Source organism: Rattus norvegicus, chromosome 1 (genome assembly GCF_021556685.1).
Source record: "Rattus norvegicus strain SHRSP/BbbUtx chromosome 1, alternate assembly SHRSP_T2T, whole genome shotgun sequence".
NCBI classification, from domain to species: Eukaryota; Metazoa; Chordata; class Mammalia; order Rodentia; family Muridae; genus Rattus; species Rattus norvegicus.
This window is the reverse complement of record NC_141534.1, coordinates 165,555,402-165,573,042: the sequence shown is the minus strand read 5'-3', so window position 1 is coordinate 165,573,042 and position 17,641 is coordinate 165,555,402. Positions and strand designations below refer to the sequence as shown.

The following is a 17,641-nucleotide window of genomic DNA, read 5'->3' as shown; positions in this document are numbered from 1 at the left end:
TAATACACACACACACAAAAAAATATGTATGTGCATACATTTAAGCGAGGAAAATGAGTCAAAAATATAGCATCTTCATGGTTATTAGATGGGACTTTTAGGCTGAATAACACAGGAGGTGCAGGGCAGAAGACCTGGCATGTAGCTAAGTGCTCCATTGTCTTACAGCTCCTAGAAAGCAGCACAAAGTGTGACCCATTCATTACCACATTCAGTCTCTGGCTAGTTAGTACCTAACCCAGATTTGCCCAAGACAAATCCTTACATGCCCCATGATTCTGACTGTACTTCTAGAGTGACAGATGAATCCACGTGGGACCCGAGTCCCTAAAGGTGACCTTTTCTGGAGCTAGTTGTTAGGAGTCTTTGCATGGAACTAGATGGCAGGTGTTAGGTCCACAGATGCAGTGCTGTTGTCCTTTGAGCACAACCTATACAATAATTTTAATGATTGTTCTTTTTAAGAAAAACTATACTCTAGACACTGGAGAAGCAAGCAGTACTTACAATGCTAGAAGAACCGACTACTGTGTTATTTATGGGAGACAAGGGTGTTGACAGAAAGCCAGGAAAAAGATTTTAACATGTGCTTTGTTGATATTTTTGCTTGTTGAAAATTTAGAAAGGTAAGAAATGCTTACGGAAACAGAAGTTTGCCCCCTAGCACTGGGGGCCTTCATCAGCCCCATAACTGCCTCAGCTTCCTCCCTTCAAATTATCTAGCAGAGAGCCACTTACTGAATCTCTTTGGGCCTGGTCTGTAGACACAGACACTATAGCCCCTGCCCTTGGCTACTGCCTAGTTTTGTGGGATGGAGGAAAATGACCAACTGCGGCAAGATGTACCCACTGTGGGCTCTTGCCTTAGAAGACTAATCTTTCCCAGAGCACAATTATAAGAACCTAACTTTTATACTGCAGAAAACGGAAAGTTGGAATCGTCACATTTAAAGCGATTGTATAAATAAGAAAATGGATGTGAAGAGGCAGAGTACGCAGTGAGATGACAATAGTTAGGCTCATGCCGTTACTAGTTCCTCTTAAGTAGAACAGCCCCCAAGCACTGGCCACAAGGAACTGGTTTATAATATTACCTCCTGGAAGAAACTGGACATAGGCCTCACTTTAAGAACCTAGGAAGTGGTGCTGATGAGAGGTAAAGGGGCCTGTTGCCAAGCCTGATGACCTGAGGTCAATCCCTGGATCCCTGGAACTCCCATGATGGAAATACAGATCCAACCCCACAATGTATCCTCTGACTCTATATGTGGGCCATAGCACACAAAAGAACTTAATAAGTAACTTCAGAATTGAAGCCCAGGTTCGATGAGGAATAGAGCCAGGGGGATTGGACGACGTGTTGACACACACACCTGCCTGATGGCAGGCAGGGCTGGGATAACAACAAAGGATCCTGAACTTACCTAACTCCAGCCAAGCCAGTGAGGTGACTTTTGTTTGGTTCTGTTTTGTTTTTCCTATTGTGCCCTTGGTAATAATTCTCTTACTAAAATGTTTGTTCTTTAGGTACCTTGCATTGAATGTCTAATAAGAATGATTCATAGACAGTTTTTAAGGAATATGGTCACCACCCAGAACATAGTACAGATGTTTCCCACATTCCTCTGGGTGTCCAGGTCCCTAGTCCTTTCACAGATGTGTATTTATGAGGCCATGCTGGCATTCTGTCATCCGCCTTTTCCATAGGTCTTCCCAAGTTGTATGTTGCATTTTTGTGGTTTTAATATTTCTCATGGACATGCCCATGAAAAATTTAAAACCCGGGCACATAAATCTTGTAAAGTGCCCACTTATCTCTTCAGCGCTGGCTCATGTTTCCATGTTAGTACTTATGACACAGTATGTGAAGTCATGAATACTGTCACATAATTTTAGCTTTTATCCCCTGAATGCCAACATTGCACTTCTGCAGGTTCTAAAAATTCTTAACACTTCACTTATAAACCCCACTATATCGTGCCACAATGTTTCTATAGTAACATGTTTCAAACAGAAAAACAGGAAGCTGAGAGAGAGAGAGGGAGAGGGAGAGGGAGTGGGGAGAGGGAAGGGGGAGAGGGAGGGAGGCAGTCAGTATGAGGTGGTGTTGGGGCACAGTCTGTGGAGTGAATATTCTGCTCTAGTTAGAAGGCTCCTGAGTAGAGTGACCAGCCTGCTTACCACCGGGAGTTTGGGTGCAGAGATCAGTGTTTTCCTCAATTACTACCTTGAATTTTGAAACAAAGTCTCTCACTGATCCTGGAGGTCACTGACTGGCTCCCAGAGATTGGCATTTGACCGTCCTGGAGCTCACAATGTAGACCAGGCTAGTCTCAAATTCACAGAGATCTTCCTGCCCCTGCCCCTCTGAATTCTGGGATTGAAGGTGTGTGCCACCATACCTGGCTTACATACTATTTTAAAATTGCATTTACTCTGTGTGTGTGCACACACACTCTACAGTATGCATGTGGAGTTAAGAAGACAGCTTGTAAAAGTAGGTTCTCTTCCTTCACCATGTGATTCCTGAGGACCAAACACAGGTAGTTAGGTTTGACAAGCACCTCTGTACCCTAGAGGCATCTAGCTGACCCTATGTACACTATTTTTATTGTAACTATGAATATTACTTTTCTAATGAGACATTTGTGCATAATAAACACTACAATTACTTTCTTAGAAAAAAATGCACATTTTATGACAGGAAAAGTGATCTGCCTCCAAGGAGCTGGTGACTTAACCGGAGGGTGACATACACACACAAATAAGTTTCTTACAAGGCAATAAGGATGATAATGGAAATTTTACCAAGTGTGGGTGGAAGGATCAACTCACTCTGCCTGGGAGAGCTGTCCTTTGGTAAAATGAGGTGACATCCGCACAGACTCGTAAGGATGAATAGAGTTCTCTGGAGCTTTGTAAATGGTTAAGCACCCTATAAATGTAAGTTGGTCCTTGGTCTTCGGTTATTGCTGTCAAGTTTACCTCATAGAAAGCTCTCTTTCCTGTCTCTTTCCCATGCTCCCCAAAGCCCAGGATCCCTGGGCCAGGAAACAGCCACAGTTAAGCAGTCACACATCAATGCTGTAGCAAGTGAACTGAGGTGCATCCAGAAGATGCAGATTCAGAACCAGAGGCTATAAAATCACCTGGGAGCTGAGCCAGGAAGCTATGAGTGGGAAGCAGTTGCCCCCAGCCCCCAGCCCCCACCCCTCCCAACGCCACCCTGTGGAAAGGCCTCCACCCTGATTGATGTAGACATCTATACCTGGGGGATGGTAAAAACTAAGAACAAGTATCACACATCAGTCTGTGTTTTACCCTGGCGGGAAATGACGCATTAGATGTCTTAGGGCCTCCAGACAGGGCAGAGTGGAGAGCAGAGTATGAGCCAGGGACAGGATGGGTGGCTACAGATTAACATTTTCTAATCAAATCCTCCTGGTCCCCTCCCTGGGGTCCCCATCATGTCACACTCTTCTGCCTCAGGGTGAAGATTAGAGCCCTTCTAATAACCTTCACTTCAATTCCTCTATGGGAAAATAGAGCACCCTCTGTGTCGGTGACAGGACACATTAGCCTCTTGATTACAGTGTGGCTTCCTTTTTACTCACATAAACACATACTGGACACTCAAAATACGTTGTAGAAGATATGTTCTAGGTGTAGAAATGAAGAAAAAGATGGCCATGACTTCAGACTCCCATGGACTGGACTGGGCATTTATTTTATTTAGTGTTTTGTTTTGTTTTGTTTTATTTCAAGACAGGATTTCTCTCTGTAGCCCTGGCTGACCCGGAACTCACTCTGTAGACCAGACTGGCCTTGAACCCACAGATCACCTGTCTCTGCCTCCCAGTGCTGAGATTCAAGGTGTCTGTACTCTTCTTGGCTTTATTTGGTTTTTTGAAACAGTCTCATGTTGCCCAGGTTGGCCTCAAAGATTCCAAATAGCTGAGGCTGATCTTTTGTTCTTATTTCCCCTAACTTTTAAAGATTTACTTTTGTTTTATGTATATATTTGCCCTCATCTACCTGAGGGCACCATGCTTGTCTGGTATGAGCAGAAGCCAGATGGAGGCATCAGATCCCCTTGAGCTGTACTTATAGATGCTCATGAGCTGACCTCAGATCCCCTACAAGAGCAGCACTTGCTCTTAACTACCAAGCCATCTCTTCAGCCCCCTGAGCTACTGATCTCTTGATTCTTTTACTTCTGCCTTCCAAGTCCTAGAATTACAGTCATACTCCACTAAGCCTAGCTGGACCAGTGACTTTTGTTATGAGAAATATAGAATTAAATTAAAAAATAAGAAAATATCAGCTCATAAACACCAAGAAGGAGACAATAGGTCACTATTATTATTTCTGTGTTAGGGTTCAAACCCAAGACCTTAGGGAATGCTACACAAATACTCTTGGTATTTGAGCTGCTAGCCTCATCTCTTAAAGGTGTACCACCTCTAAATACATCCACACTAAGGGCTAAGTTTTTACCATGGGAACCTTTGGGGACCCAAAAACTCCAGCTACAGCAGAAGGGAACTGTGTGGTCATGCATGGGGTGCCTTTCTTTCTTTGAAATTACCGTATTCTCATATTTCAACTTTGGCTCAAGCACCACCTCTTCAGGAAAGTCTGTCCTGATTTCCCAGATGAAATACCTTTGTTTTTCCTCCTTGTTAACCCTGTATAGACTTGTGGCTATAGGCCTGTAATAATTTGCCATTATTTTTACTGACTGGCTGATTTTGAGACTGTCCCAGTGCGTACGTAGCCTCGGCTGGTTCCACACCTACCTCATGCTGGCCTTGAACTTGAATCTTCCTGTCTTGGTGCTGGAATTAGAGCACCATCACCACCATGCTCACCTTACTTTACTCACTGTGCTAGGTCACCACTATTCCCCAACAGGCAGGAGTCTCATTCAAGGGTGGCCTGAGGGTCCCATGTGTCTTAGTTAGGGTTTTGATTGCTGTAAAGAGATACCATGGCCAAAGCAATTCTTATAAAGAAGGCATTTACTTGGGGCTGACTTACAGTTTCAGAGGTTTGGTCCATTATCATCATGGCAAGAAGCATGGCAGCACACAGGCAGACATGGTGCTAGAGAAGAAGCTGAGTTAACATCTTAATCCATAGGCAGCGAGGAGGAAACATCACACACTGGGAAGACTCCCACAGTGACACACTTCCTCCAACAACGCCATATCTCCTAACAGGGCTACTCCCTATGGGCCAAGCTTTCAAACACATGAATCTATGGGAGCCAAACCTATTCAAAGCACCACATTCCACTCTCTGCTCCCCACAGGGCTGTAGCCATAACATAATGCAAAAATGCAGTTAGTCCAGCTTCAAAAGTCCCCATAGTCTGTCACAGTCTCAACAAATGTTTAAAAGTCCAAAGTTCGAAGTCTCTTCTGAGATTCATGGAATCTCTTAACTGTAATCCCCTATAAAATCAAAAAAGCAGATCACATACTTCCAAACGTATTATGGCACAGGATACACATTACTGTTCTAAAATGAAGGGAAAGGAGCATAGTGAAGAAATACTGGCCCAAAGCAAGACTGAAAATCAGCAGGGCAAACTCCAAACCCTGCATCCCCATGTTTGACGTCATGCTCTTCAGATCTCCAACTCCTTTCAGCTTTGTGAAATGCAGTACGTTTTCCCCTTGGGCTGGTTCTACTTTCTGTGAGCAGATTTCCATGGCAGGGATCCTACTGCTCTGTCATTTCTAACATCTTGGGTCTCCAAGATAATCCGGGTTTCACCTTCACAACTTTAGGCAGTGACCTCTCTAGGCCTTCATGCCTAGCATCAGCTGTTTTCCTTAGTCTCCAAGGGAAATTTCATCACCTTTTTCACTCAGTGACTCTCTAGACCTCTAAGCAGGGACCCCCCTGATACATCTCTGGCCTCAGCAGCTTTCCTAAGCCACAGAGGGAAATTCCATCCTTGATTCTAAAGCCAGTACCACATGGCCAGAGCTACCACGTTCTGCTGCTTGCTGGGGCCCTCATATAGTCCCCTTGTTCAATTACATCTTCCCCAGCTTTCTGTTTTCAATGGTTTCCTTCACTGCCTAAGGTTGACTGTTCTGGAACTTGCCCTGTAGACTGATCTTGAACTCAGAGATCTGTGTGCCTCTGTCTCCTGAGTGCTAGGATCAAAGGTATACGCCACCATGCTTGAACATAAGCTTTTCTTTAAGTCTTTTTCATTATAGATCTTTATAAGCACCACTAAGCCTCAAGGTCTGGATTAAAGGTGTGTATGGATCTAGATCAAAAGCCTCTGTCTTCCAGCCTCAAGATTGGGATCAGGGCTGGAGAGATGACTCAGCGGTTAAGAGCACTGACTGCTCTTCCAGAGGTCCTGAGTTCAATTCCCAGCAACCACATGGTAGCTTACAACCATCTGTAATGGGATGCTCTCTTCTGGTATGACTAAAAAACAGCTACAGTGTACTCATATAAATAAAATAAATAAATGTTTAAAAAAAGATAGCTTTACTCAGGAAAGCCAGAATTAACCTTGGAATATAAAAATAAGACCTTTAAAAAAGAAAAGATTCGGATCAAAGGCATGTTGCTCTCCTGCCTCAAGATCATGTGATCAGATGTGCACCCCATTTCTGATTTGCAGTTCAGTCAGATATAGTCAAGTCGACAACCATCTTCACCCATTATCAACACGGCTGACACACAATCATCTCCTATGTCTAAATGAAGACAAGAACCAGGTCATAATAACGCAGAGCTTGGTATAACTATCCCTCCTCTAACCACACACATTGGAAAGTCACAGTAGGTGACAATGCCCCATGGGGAGTAAACTTTTCACAAGATGGAAGCTTAACTGGGTAAGATCTTGGCCTGAAGTCATCACTTCCTTAATTCCATTTAATATCTTTAATCTGTTTATCTCCTTGGACACAGGATTTAGGTCCATTCCACTTCCTACTGCCATTTTGATCCTTGGGCCAAAATACTCTTCTTAAGAGTGAACCATAAAACAGAGTCAATGCTTGGCTGTTTTGAGATTTCCTTTGTCAACGGAATTAATCTTCGTCTTAGCTTTAAGCAGACTCTTTGTACAAGGGCCGAAAGCAGCCACGTTCGTTCTTCACCAAAATGTCACAAGAACGATCTCTAGGCAACATACTAACATTCTCCTCTGAAACCTCACGATGAGCCAGGCCTCCACAGTTCAAATCACCCTCAGCACCTCTGTCTTCCATGCGTCTCCTAGGATGGCCCATTCAGCTGTACTTAAAGCATTCTGTTGCTTTTCTAACCCCAGATCCCAGAATCGCACTCCTTCAAACCAAAACGTGACCCAGCCTATCAGAGCAAATACCCCAGACCCTGGTAAGAACTTTTGCCTTAGTTAGGGTTTCCATTGCTGTGGAGAGATACTATGGCCAAGGCAATTGTTGTAAGGGGCTGGTTCACACTTTCAGAGGTTTAGGCCATTATCCTCAGAGCAGGAAGCGTGGCAGCATGCAGATACACATGGTGCTGAAGAAGGAGCTCAGAGTTCTTGGTCCGCAGGCAGTAAGGAGGAACTGTCTCACATGGGGGGTAGCTTAAGCACAGGAGACAACAAAGCCACACTTCTCCACACTGATTTCAACAAGGCCACACCTACTCTAACAAGGCCAGACTTCCTAACAGTGCCACTCCCTATGTGCCAATCATTCAAACACGAGAATCTATGGGGGCCAAACCTTATTCAAATCACCACACCATAGAAGTGTCCAGTGTCTAAAACAGAGGCTAGCATAGGGCCTCTGATTGGTGCTTATTAGTTTCCTATCAGAACTTTACAGTTGGCAATTTTATTTAATTTTACATGTATTTTACATGCTTTACCTTTGGTATGTATGTGCATGATATGTGTGCCTGGTAATCACAGAGGTCAGAAGTGAGCACCAGGTCCACTGGGGCTGGGGTTATGGGTGATTGTAAGGCATGTGGGTGCTGGAAACTGAGCCCAGGTCTTGTGAAGAACAGCAAGTGCTCTTAACTATTGAGCCAACTTCCTGGTGTGTGATGGTTTGTGTATGCCTGGCCCAGGGAGTGGTACTATTGGGAGGTGTGGCCTTGTTGGAGTAGGGGTGTCGCTGTGTGTGTGAGCTTAAGACTCTCATCCTAGCTGCCTAATTCTGCTAGCAGCTCCTCCTGTACCAGTCCTGCCTGGATGCTGCCATGCTCCCACCTTAATGATAATGGACTGAACCCCTGAACCTACAAGCCAGCCCCAATTAAATGCTGTCCTTATAAGAGTTGCCTTGGTCATGGTGCCTGTTCACAGCAGTTTTTAAAAGCCTATCTAAGACATGGTGCTTATTTAATTTAGACCTGATCAGTGCTGAGCCTTGTGCTATGTACTTTCCAGCCTGCTAACTTTCCTGGACTTCACAATTGCCACATACAGGACCATATAATATACTATCATTAAAATTCAGTCAAGGGAAGGTCATAAATACAAATGAGAGACTTTAAAAATTCTTTTGTTTTTATTCATTTTTATTTTATGTCTATGGATTATGGGTGATGTGCCTGCAGAGGGAATCCTAGAACCAGAGTTACAGATGGGTGTGAGCTACTGTGTGGGTTCTTAGAATCGAACCCGAGTCTTCTGGAAGAACAGCAGTGCTCTTAGATGCTATGCCATTTCTCCAGCCATCTGAGATTAACAAGTAAAATGTTTTAAGATGTGTTTTTCTTTTTTAGTTATGTGCTCGCATATTTGCCTGTGTGTTACACATGCATATGTGCAGGCACCCAAGGATGCCAGGAGAGCCCACCAGATCTCCTGGAACCTGAGCTACAGGTGGCGTGAGCTTCCAAGTGTGGGTGCTGGGATTAGAACTCTTGCCTTGTTGAGACAAGAGCAGCAAGTGCTCTTGTCTGCTCAACTATCTCTCCTGCCTCTGAAAGCTGAGATTTAAACCCAAATCCTCCTGATACCATATTCTGATGCTTTGACTTCTATGTGATTTGAAGCTATTAGCTACATATCAGTTCCTTTTGTGGACCCACCGTCTTTTCTCCTGCCACTCCCCAGGGGAAGGCTCTATTTGACCTCGTACTCTATTTTCTATGGTACCAGAGCAATGCTTGCTATGTGGGATCTCTCTCTCTCTCTCTCTCTCTCTCTCTCTCTCTCTCTCTCTCTCTCTCTCTCTCTCTCTCTCTCTCTCTTGAGACAGGTTTCACTATGTAGCCATGGCTGGTTTGGAACTAACTGTGTAGACCAGGCTGGCCTTAAAATTCTGGAGTGCTGGGGTTAAAGCTGTGTCCATAATACAGGCAGCAGCTCTCTAGATGCTGAGATTAAAGGCATATGTCCCCATGCTTGGCTCACTCCATGTATCTTGAATTGAAAAGAGTAGATACTTCTGACATCAGTCCACAGGGCAGTGATAGGCTGGAGGCAGGGAGATTTTGAGGGTGGGTACCTTCCCTGTTATCTCCAGGTTTCTTCCTTTGGATGAGGAAGCCTGAGGATGCTCTCAGTGCCAAGGAACTTTTAGAACTTACATCTTTCGCTCAGCTGTATGCCTCAGTAGACAGGCATGCAGGCGGGTCGGACACAGGGGAACATGCCTGGTTTGCAGTGAGTTGGGAAAAAGAGGTTTTGATTCAGGTAATTATTTGTGTTTTCTGGGTCTGCATGGTCAATAAATGTCCAACGAGCAGTGATTCTGTCCCTCATCTTTCATCGCTTTATGGGACCTCAGGGAACGAAAGCATAACATCCTGCCTTCCCATAAGTTCCCTGGTCACTACCCTGGCACCGATCAAAGGCATGTCTATGTGATTAATCAAAACCCGGTGTGGAAGCACTCTGGCGCTGCGCCTCCGATGTGCTGCTGCTCAGTATACAGTAGTCCCTCAGCCTCCGTGGTGGAGCCAGCACATAGGGGCTTTTGATGAACTGGCTATGCCTTCCCCATGTGTTAACTATGTCATCTGACATGACTAATGAGGCTCTGGATTTGATTTGTGCAGAGCGGCCCTGCCGTCTAGAGGAGGCTTGGGTTCCACAGCCAGCCTGGGAAGAGGCTGCAGTGTTGGCTACACACCTCATCATGTCAGCTGGAGTCTGGGAGGCCTCTAGTGTTGGAGCCGGGAGTTGTCCACCAGGAGGGTGAGAGAAATGCTGTCCCGGAGTGAATGTGACTTCTAGCTCAGCCTCTGTTTACTGAAGTGAAACCAAGACCCAGTAAAAGTGAGGGGCTTGCAAGAGTCCTGAGCTTTGGACAGAGAAATAAAGGAGCGGACACAGGTAAACATGCATGATGTTAATGAGTGGGGCCCAGAGCAAACACTTATGAAAAGTTCTAGTCTAGCCTGCTTTCCTTCATTAGCAAAGTGTTATGGGAGGGGGATTAGGCAGAGTCTCTGTGACCCCCGTAGTTCCAGGGAAGGGGATGTGAAGTCAACAGAGCTGGGTTGAGACGATTTAATATTGCTTCATTTTTTTCTGAGGTTGGGTTTCCTCAGCTGCAACAGCCATATACTTCTTCCTGGGATACTTCCTAGAGCTTCGTGAGACTTGGCAGGGTTAATGGAGGTGAGAGAGGGAGCGCCTGCGGGTGTCAGTTATTATTCCTGTTATTTCCCCCTCTCAGGAGCACTGGCAGAACTCTGCAGAATATGGACCCACAGATACCTTTAACTCTTTTCCTTTTCCTGCTTCTTCCAGAATGCACAGGAAAGCAAGGTACATAAAACCAACTGCTCACTTGCCTAAAATCTCAATACTCTCCCCAGAAAGCCCATGACCTATAAAGAGGAAGAATACTCCCATTGTCGCCTAGTGACTGAGCACATACACATGCCAGACACGGCCATGCTGTGTGGGGAATTAGAGTTGGATAAAAGAAGTTCCTTGGCCACCTAGAGAAGCCCAGCACTCAGTGAAAGAACCAGACATGGACATGAATAACTATAATACATGGCAGAAAATACAACCATCACGAGAAAAATGCAAACCAAGAGCTTTTGGAGACAGAGGAGGGAAGAAGCGACTTATTCCCCAAAGGGAGGCTGGAGAAAGGAGCTGAACTGTGGCAGGAGGCAGGGGATTAGCCCTGTTGGTGGTGCTCACCTAACCTCGGAACCCTGCTTTCTACCCACAGTCCCACATAAACTGCCGTGGTGGTGTGGACCCACAGTCTGACTACTCTGGATGGAAGCAGGAAAACTGGAAGCTGAAGGCCAACCTGAGTTCCACAAAACCCTGCATTAAAAAAAAAAGAAAGAAAGAAAGCAAAAGGATGGGGCTGGGGATTTAGCTCAGTGGTAGAGCGCTTGCCTAGGAAGCGCAAGGCCCTGGGTTCGGTCCCCAGCTCCAAAAAAAAGAACCAAAAAAAAAAAAAAAAAAAAAAGAAATAAAGAAAAAAAAAGAAAGCAAAAGGATGAGGCATTGTAGTACAGGCAGAGGTTAGCTGTGTCAGGAACCACAAGAAAGAATACTCCAGGTAGAGGGAAGGGTGTGAGGATGGACAGCATCTGGAAAGTGTTGGTAACTGAATAAACATAGTTAAAACCGAGGGGCTTACGACACACAGGTGTTGCTGTAGTTTCCGTGTCTGCTGGCTGGGGCCACCTTGGTCCCTGTCCTTCAGTCATCTCACACAGGCCTTCCTCTAGCAGGGTCACACTGGAGCCCCCGCCAGGAAGATCCAGCAACAAATGACCAGGGAACAGCAACCACCATCAAGTGTAAAAACCCCTAGGGAGGTGCTAGGTCACAGCTGAACTTCCCAGCCCAGGTCAGAACTTCTCATTGGCTGTGGCAACCATTTAGACCATGGCAACTCACAACCCAATCCTCCCAGCCTGGACCACATGGTAACCTTTTCTCCTCTCTTTGTCTGGAAGCAGCTTCTTTTACAAAAGTGCTGCTGTCAGGATGGCTCCGGAAGATGGGTCTAATGCTTGACTCCAGGCATGCCATGTAGGAACTCATGTGTCCCCACACTTTCCATGAATTGTTCTTATTGTGCAAATAACACAGTGGTGAGAAAGAAAACTCAACTCACAAACGAAAGAAGAGCAGCCGCTCGTGTGTGTGTGTGTGTGTGTGTGTGTGTGTGTGTGTGTGAGCACATGCGTCTGCATGCATGTGCGAGTGTGAGTCTGTATGTGTGTGTGTGTGTTCCTCTTTGCCCTCCACCGTCCAGGAATAGCTTCTGCTTTCACTTGTGGCACTTGCACACTTGCACACTCTATGTTCTCTTTTTATTGCCCAGCATCATATCAATGTGGCCTCTCTTAGTTTTCTATCCACTGCTATCCACACAAGTTTTCCCTGAGACCACACCAGGCATTAATCCCACCACTTAGGAAGCTGAAGCAGGAGGGTGGCTAGATTGAAGCCAGACTAGCCTACATAATAGGGCACTGTCTCAAAAAAATAAAACAAAACATAATGTGAAGCTAGAAGAGGGATATGAAGGAGTGGCCTGGAAGAAATCGGAGCAATCATAATATGTGTATGAAAATCCTCCAAGAATAAACAGATGTATTAAGAAGACGTCCCACAGGGCTGGAGAGATGGCTCAGCGGTTAAGAGCACCGACTGTTCTTCCAGAGGTCCTGAGTTCAATTCCCAGCAACCACATGGTGGCTCACAACCATCTGTAATGGGATCTGATGCCCTCTTCTGGTGTATCTGAAGACAGCTACAGTGTACTTATATATAATAAATGAATAAATCTTAAAAAAAAAAAAAGAAGACGTACCACAGATGTATGTTATGGTTTGGGTGTGACATGACTCTATGCCCCCCCCCAAAAAAAACCCTAATTTATTGAATGACTGGTCTAGATGGTAGTCCTATTTTGACAGATGCTGGAAACTTTAGGAAGCGGACATAGATTTTTTTAAAAAGTTACTATGCTAGGGTCCTTGGGGGATCTTGTCCATGGTCTCTTATCTCTTTGCTTCCTGTCCATCAGGAAGTGAATGGTTTCCTCCTTCACATGTTCCCAGGGTCATGACGCTCAGCCTACCTCAGCTCCTAAGGGAGCCAGTTGACCACAGACTGAAAATAACCTGGTTCTCTCTTGACACTGGTTTCACGTATTTTGGTAATAACCCTGAAAGTTCACAGACATACACAATCTTCAATGTTGACAACATTATGTCACAGAGGCAAAACACTGCTCTGCCTTCACGCTAACTTGAGTCGGGATCTCAGCGTCTCTCTTCTGAGGCCAGCTGTTTCTAAGCAGATCATGCCATCTCTCGGAGTCTCTGGCCCCTATTTGTAAAAGGAGAACGGTATTAGTACCACCACCATGGGATTGCTGTGTCAGTCCTGACATCAGAAGGGGAGTGCTGGGGTTGGGGATTTCGCTCAGTGGTAGAGCGCTTGCCTAGGAGCGCAAGGCCCTGGGTTCGGTCCCCAGCTCCGGGGGGGGGGGGTGGGGGGGAGTGCTGGGGCTGGAGTGATGGCTCAATGCTTGAGAGCAGTCATTGCTCTCGTTGAGGAGTCCAGTTCAAGTCCCTCAACCCACATCTGGCAGCTCACGTTGGCCTCTAACTTCATCTCCCTCAGAATCCCACGCCCTCTTCTGGCTTGCACCGGTGCTGCACTCATGTTCGCACATGCACATAGTTAAAACTAAAAAGTTAAGTCTCCTAGGTGCTCCTCTACACATTGTCTTCTCTCCAGCCTCAACCAGTGCCCTGCCTGAAGCCTAGCCTCGTCATGCTGGCTGTTGGCCTCTCTTACTCACCACAGCCATACACTTCCAAGCTTCCTACAAGTAACCTCTACCCCAAGCTCTGCCTCCGTTGTCCAATCAACATGGCTGTTCTCATGGGTCACGTGACACGGGTGAGTTTGATGTTAGCCGGAAGACACCTAAACAAGCCAGACAGATACCTGGAGATTGAATAAAGGACTGAACCTACTCGTTGGCTGTGATCTGGTTCTCAAGTCCCAAATCACTGATGATACTTGGCAGGCATTCTGGAAGCATAATGATTTTGCTAGTCCTGCTTGCATTCTGGAGTTTGTTAAGGACAAATAAGACCTCATAAGGAAATCTACCTCTCTGGAACTGTGCCTACGAACAATAAAAGCCCCCTTGGTGGGCTTCTAAAGCCTCTATTGCCATTGGTATTAGATGGAAGCAACCACCTGGAAATGTTTTATTTGAACAAAATTGCCTTTGAGAATCAGACCGTGTAATAGTAAGTTGGACTTTAATAAAGGGAAAATAAGTTTGAATGGAAAAATACCCTTTAATTGGAAATGCTCAGTAAATGGGAACTCCCCTTGATGGGACTAAGAGTCCCCTGGGGTTTTTTCCTTCTTGCCTGACTTGAATTTTTCTCTTCACCACTAAGCTCAGCAGGTCTCCTGTGTGAGTCTGCCTAAACTCTGACTGGCTTAATGGTCATACTCATCGGTAAGCGTGCCATCTCTCACTGAAGTATTCCCTGATGGAAATTGTGTTGTTTCTTAGTGTTTTAGTGTTTCTAATAACGGTGCAGGAAATACCTTCAGGACCTGGCCCAGCAGTTAAGAGTGTTTGCTGTTCTTGCACAGGACACTGTGTTCCGCTCACAGTGCTCATGTTGAACAGCTCACGACTGCCTGTAACTAGCTCTAGGAGATCTGACATCCTCTTCCATACTTAGCGGGCACTCACATGCACATACCACCTGCCAACACATATACACAGAATTTTAAAATATTTCCTTAAAAAAGCAATATCTTAAGTGCAGTCCTTGCCAGGGCTCCAGAGCTCTGCCCACGAGGCCAGCATCTGTTTAGCTGTCAGCCGTTGCCAATCCCCAGCCTCTACAGTTTCTTTGGGGCTCTTGCCTTTGGCTCCTGCAGAAGGCTTTCTATTAGCTTTGCTTGCTACACCCACCTGTCCAGGTATCCTGTTTGGATACCGCTCAGGGCTTCTTTAGGCCCAGGAGCCGATAGCCAGCCTATCTCACCTCACATATATCAGGCTCTGTCCCTATGTGTCTCTCCTGCCCAGCAGGGCCAAGTGCAAGACCTTATAAGGAGACAGAGCCCTGGGCTGGGGATTTAGCTCAGTGGTAGAGCGCTTACCTAGGAAGCGCAAGGCCCTGGGTTCGGTCCCCAGCTCCAAAAAAAAGAACCAAAAAAAAAAAAAAAAAAAAAAAAGGAGACAGAGCCCTGGGAAGGATGATGGCATCTTAGAGGGCAAATACTTTCAATGATTATCCTTATTATAATATTTAAGTACTGTTTATGACTTAACTCAAAATGTGATATAATTATAGATCTAATTATATCGGCAGATAGAGGAGAAGGTGGTATCAGAAGAATCATTGTTCAAAGTCAGTAAATAATGTTTGAATTAAAATTAAGGAATAGTGTGCATATCTCATTTGGAAAATGAAATTACATATCAAAAGACAGCTGAAGAGATCAAAAAGTGGTTCAGTGTCTCTAGGATGGTGGGAGCCTGCTATTTACTATTATTGTTGTTGTTGTTGTTATTTGTAATAGTAGCAGTAGTAGTAGTAGTAGCAGTAGCAGTAGCAGCAGCAGCAGCAGCAGCAGCAGTAGTAGTAGCAGCAGCAGCAGCAGCAGCAACAGCAGTAGTAGTAGTAGTAGCAGCAGTAGCAGTAGCAGTAGTAGTAGTATTTTATAAGCCTTAGAATTTGACAGCTGGAAAGTATTATTAGTATCATTATTACTATTATTTATTTTAGGAGACTGCTGCAGGAATCCTGATAAGAGGTGTTGGTCAAAGGTAATGATTAAGACATTGCTGATCAGAGCTAAAGATATCCAGGAGATTGTATTAGTTATTTTTCTCATGGCTGTGACTGATTACCCTGACAAAATGGAGGAAAGAATGGTTAATTTATTTCAGTTTATAGTTCTACAGAATATAGTCCACCATTGAGGACAGGAGCAGGAGGTGGCTGGTCACACCTTCCCCTCAGTCAGGCAGTGGGAGGCAGCGAATGCCTGTGCTCTTCTGTTTAGGACCAGACCCATGCCCACGAGATGGTGCTGCGCACATTTAAGGTTGCTCTTCCTACTTCAACTAACCCAGTTGAAACAATCTCCACGCCCCTCCCACCCCGATGTAGTCCCAGACTTGTTTCTGTGGCAATTCCACCAAATTGACAATCAAGATTAACACTCGCAGAGATTAACTGATCAACCAGGTGGGGCAAAAGGGTAATGGAAGATGAAGAGAAAGAGAATCATAGAGACTGGTGCACATAACTCGGGTTAGAGGTGATTGCCCCTTAGTGAGGATTTGGACACCAAGAGTTCCCCTAGGTACCACCCACAGCAAGGATGACTAACCCTCCTCGGGAGGAGTTCATGAAGAGAGAGTGTCTGAACCGACTTCTGGACAAACGTGCCCAGTTCCACAGGGCTGAGCTCTATGGTGAGAGGAGAGCTTAACCGCAGGGAATTTGTGGGAAAGGTTGGTAGTAGGAAGTATAGCAGCACAGAGAATGTGAGAACGATGCTGTAGAGGGAGGGGAGGAAGTTGTTCCGAGTAGTCTGGGCGCTTGAAAGGCATGGGAGGAGAGGATGGCCGTGGGAAACGACGCAGAGACAAGAGTGTGTCACTAGATCCCAGAGGCAAGTAGTTCATGCAGTCCAGCTGCTCCTCTCTCTTGAACTGGTGCGAACCTTGTGAAGGAGCCATGAAGAGGACTCTAACCCATCTAAAGAGTCCCTTTCCAGAGATTGTTTCTGACAGGTGAGTTTTTAGAAGATCAGCGATATACACTGAGCTATTCTCTATGTGTTTAGAGGCCGTGTTACTATGTAACCTCGGCTGCATGGAGCTTGCTATGTAGACAGGCTGGCCTCACATTCTCAAGAGAAGCATCTGCCTCTGTATCCTGAGTGCTGAAATGAAAAGTGTGCCTCGGGTTCTTTAGTTACTGAGTCTGGAAGTTCTGAGATACAGAATCAGGGATACTCAGGTGAGGGAGCTTTGGGTAGCCACTAACTAACCAGAGAGACAGCTACTCCAGTTCTTTAACTAGCACAGCCTCACGTAATTAGCAGTCAAGCTGTGTGGAGCTGTATGATTTCAGTTCCATTCTTGTTTGGATTTTAGTTTTTCCTGGAGGTGATTATGTCTTGTTTTCTTTTGCTTAGTTTCTGTGTACCCATCACTAAACCTTTTTTTTTTTTTTTTTTTTTGACCGTCTGACGGGACAATGTACTGATTGAATCTGTCAGGTAGTTTATTATGTTCAGTTAATATTGCAAGTACTGTGCTGTGCTGGCTCTGGGGGATTTACCTAGAAACAAGACAGACAGGATCCCTGCTTTCACTGAGTTTATTGTGTAGCAAGGGGTAAGTACAAACTATTCCTTTGGTATCCGTGAGGGATTGGTTCTAGAACACCCCTGCCTCCCTAAGCAGTCACCCAGACCCACAGATGCTAAGACCACTTACTTAATATGGAATAATATTTACACATAGCTCATACACATCCTCCCACACAGTCCAGATTCTATCTAGAGTGCTTACAGTGCCTACCACATACAAGTGCAGTGTAAACACTTTTTACTGTGCTGCTTAGGGACTAATGACAAGAAGACCATGTCTGTACATTTTCAGTGCAGATGTTGCTT

The 17,641-nt window shown here is 45.3% G+C and overlaps 1 long non-coding RNA gene across 1 annotated transcript; it reads left to right on the top strand.

Moving 5' to 3' along the window:
• The first annotated feature begins 10,029 nt into the window (after positions 1–10,029).
• Positions 10,030–12,753, top strand: LOC134483759 (uncharacterized). Its single transcript, XR_015652020.1, has 2 exons — positions 10,030–10,306; positions 10,727–12,753. It is a non-coding gene; the product is annotated as an uncharacterized LOC134483759 (long non-coding RNA).
• The last annotated feature ends 4,888 nt before the right edge of the window (positions 12,754–17,641 follow it).